Below are 3,301 nucleotides of genomic sequence, written 5' to 3'. Positions count from 1 at the left end.
CACCCTCCAAACCAGGCTCATGGGTGCTTCTCATGCTGGTACCCCTTTGTGCAAGCACTTAAAAACCTGTTAGAGTCTCACAGCAGCCCAGCTCTGTGTGGGGAGGTGCTGCAGTGTGGTAGGCACAGGCTGGAAAGCAAAAACAGCATGGGCATCTTCTGTGAGCAGCCCAGTGGTGTCCAAAATCCAGCCACGGACACGGTGTATGATCACACACCAAGAAATGAGACAACAGAGTTATGGTGGGCAGTGCTCTATCCTAAATAGGCAGAGTCCTATTGGGTTATAGTACAAAATCAACAAAAATCACCCTGGTGAGAAACTTGGGAAGTAATTAAGAGCAGTTTTATAGGTGCCAGGTCCTGCTGAGCGATAGAGCAGTAAAATTGTGTCTGAGTCTTCTGAGGGATGGATGTGAGGATGGAACACACAGGCCTGCAGGTGGGACAGTGCCTGCCCATCCCCACCTCCTGTGACACCTGAGAGCTCAGGGCACTTTACATGGGACCCAATTACCCTCTCACTCCCATGCTGCGCATTCAGGAATGGCTGCACCTGCTTTGGAGCTGATTCACACAGGGAACTAACCAAAAATAAAGGGCCAAGCTCCCAAAAGGCTGGACCAAAACCTTTGAGCAGTTAAGCTTTGAGACTGCAGTGAAGGAGGGGTGCTCCCAGGGTGGGAATGCCCTGGGTCCCTCTGATCTGATCACCGAACACCTCCAGGCTGGGCAGGCAGAAATGGAGGTGACCAAGAAGAGCAGGGTGTTACCCCAGATCCAGGCTTTGGGTTTTTGCAGTTCAGCCTCAGCAGAATGGGCAGGAAGCTCTTTCCAGGATGCCCAAAGGAAGCACAGCAGTGGGACCCCCCCAGCCATTGGGTCCTCTCTCCCTGAGTCCTGCAGCCAGTGCTTGGCTGACCCAGCACCAAGGCCTGGGCAGCCAGCTCATGTTCCCAGACCAAGGCAATATTTTTATCACGCCAATTTAAAACATTAATAATTGTCTGCCCAAACCCTCCCAAGCTTTCAACATTATGTAAACAGAAGTGAATTAAAATTATTTTTTTCCATCACTGTTTGAAATGTGCGATGCTTTTTCTAAACTGCCCCATGAGTAGAAGAGAGAGGGGGGTCTGAAACAGCTCCCTGGCCCCCAGCCAGGTCCCAGCAAGTACTTTATATCTCACTTCAAGACAGTCAGAGCAAGGGTTTAAGAGGCTTTGAACACAAACAGCGTTAGGTTGGTTAAGCCCTGCTTTGACCAGTGGCGAGCAATGGAGACATAAACAGATTTCATTTGAACCAGGCTTAATGTAGCTGGGTTTACAGAGTCCCAGCTGATGTGCACATCCATCAGAGGGGGTACATTGAGGGTGGCAGTGTGGTCCCACGGGAGGGCAGCCATCCCTGGGGGTGCCCTGGCGCCGGCGCTGCCCCCCTGCGCCCCTCAGAGATCCCCACCTCTCCTCTATCTGAACATGGAAAGAGCTGACCTGCTTCACCGAGCAAACCTGGAATCAATTAATGTCTAGCCTGCATTTAGGAGAGGCAAAACACTATATAAACATTATGTATCATTTAGCTTCTGAGGAAAAGCCATCGCCTGACAAAAGGGGCCTCTCCTTTCCATTTTATGAAGTCTGGTTCACACTGGTGCAGGCCTCCTTGACTTTCTTGGCCCGCTCCTAATTTTCACCAGCCCAGATTGCAGGAGACTTCAACTCACAAAATACATTAATTTCCCTCCTTAATAAGTGGGGGTGTCCTTGCTGAGAACCCCCATTTCAGTGTGTCTGCTCAGTGACTCTCCCCAGGACAGAGCTGAGAGCAGCATCCCACTGTCTGCTGGGCACCAGGGTGGCTGCTGGCTCCTCCCAAGACCAGAGACATTGTTCAGAGGGCTGCTTCTCACTGCCCTGCCTGCCTGAGCAAAGGGGTTGAGCAGCATGCCAACACACCTCTTCTCTGAGCAACCTGTGCCAGTGCCTCCCCACCTCCCCACCTTCTAGTATCGAATCTAAATCTACTCTGCTTAAGCTCAAAGCCATTCCTTCTTGTCCTGTCACTTCATGTCCCTGTAAGCAGTCTCTCTCCATCTCTCCTGTAGCCCCTTTAGGCACTGGAAGAGGATCTAAGCTCTCCCTGGAGCTTTCTTTTCTCCAGGCTGAGCAGCCTCAGCTCTCAGTCCATGGTCAGGTTAGAGGAATTCACCACTCTCTACCTTTCAGGAAGCTACTTGTGATGCCAGGCCCCTGTATTTATCCTGAGTTACTCACTACTGTCATTGTTGCATTCTCCTGCCATTATTTTATTTTCAGTTTAAAATGTACCTCCATACCCTTTATGGAAGGTGTCCCTTCACATTGCTTGCTGTCCTGCAGCCTCCTGCCCTTGCACACCATTCCTTCAACCTGTCTGAGCCCTTCCTACAAGCACAGGAAGGCTCAGGATTGTTCTTTTACTCTACACAAAAGTTTTCTCTCACCACTGAAATAATGAAAACCAGGATAACCAAGAGCCCACATCCTGAGCTGGGGGTGCCAAGCAGAGTGCTGCTGCTGCTGCTGCTGCAGGTGCAGTGCTGCTGGTGGGAGCCAGCCCTGCCCTTTTGGGCACCCAGGGACAGCAGCAGTCCTGCTCATGGACTCAGAGTGACCCTTGTCACTCACCCAAACACAAATGCTGCAGGAATTGTCCCTGTTCAGTGACAGCTGTGGTGTGGCCCAAATAGAGCCAGTGATGCTGATAACTGAGTCATGCCCTTTGCAGAGGGATTTGCTAATTTAAATAAGCAAAGGTCCTTTAACCTTGGCATCATTAGCTCTGAAACCTGTAATAACTGTTTCTAAGGATAGTGTTTGCTGCCCCCAGCTTGGCTCTGTCCTTGAAGCCAGCACAGGAGCAAACCTGCAATTCAGAGAGAATTCCAAACAATACTTTTAGTGTCACCCTCAGGCCACAGAGCTGGGCTACCCCTAGTAAAACAAAATTTTAAGAGAAGGAGAAAAAGTTTAAATAAATAATTGGCAAGAAAAACCACCTGGGGATTGTACATGGAGAGTTATGTGGACTGTGATTCTGGAGGAGTGAACAGAGCCTGCATGGCTGGGGGAGGACCAGGTACCCCACACCCCACTGATTTTCCATCTCACTGGACCATATGCTGTGGAGATGTCAGAGAAAAGCAGGTTTTCATCTCATCTCTCCACCAAAAGGGTCACATCATGAATAAGAGCACCACATATGTTTCCATCATGTTGGCAAAGTTTTAGGAAGTATCCCTCATAAAACACAAAATG

Source organism: Geospiza fortis, unplaced genomic scaffold (assembly GCF_000277835.1).
Source record: "Geospiza fortis unplaced genomic scaffold, GeoFor_1.0 scaffold55, whole genome shotgun sequence".
Lineage (NCBI taxonomy): Eukaryota > Metazoa > Chordata > Aves > Passeriformes > Thraupidae > Geospiza > Geospiza fortis.
This window is presented reverse-complemented; position numbering follows the sequence as displayed.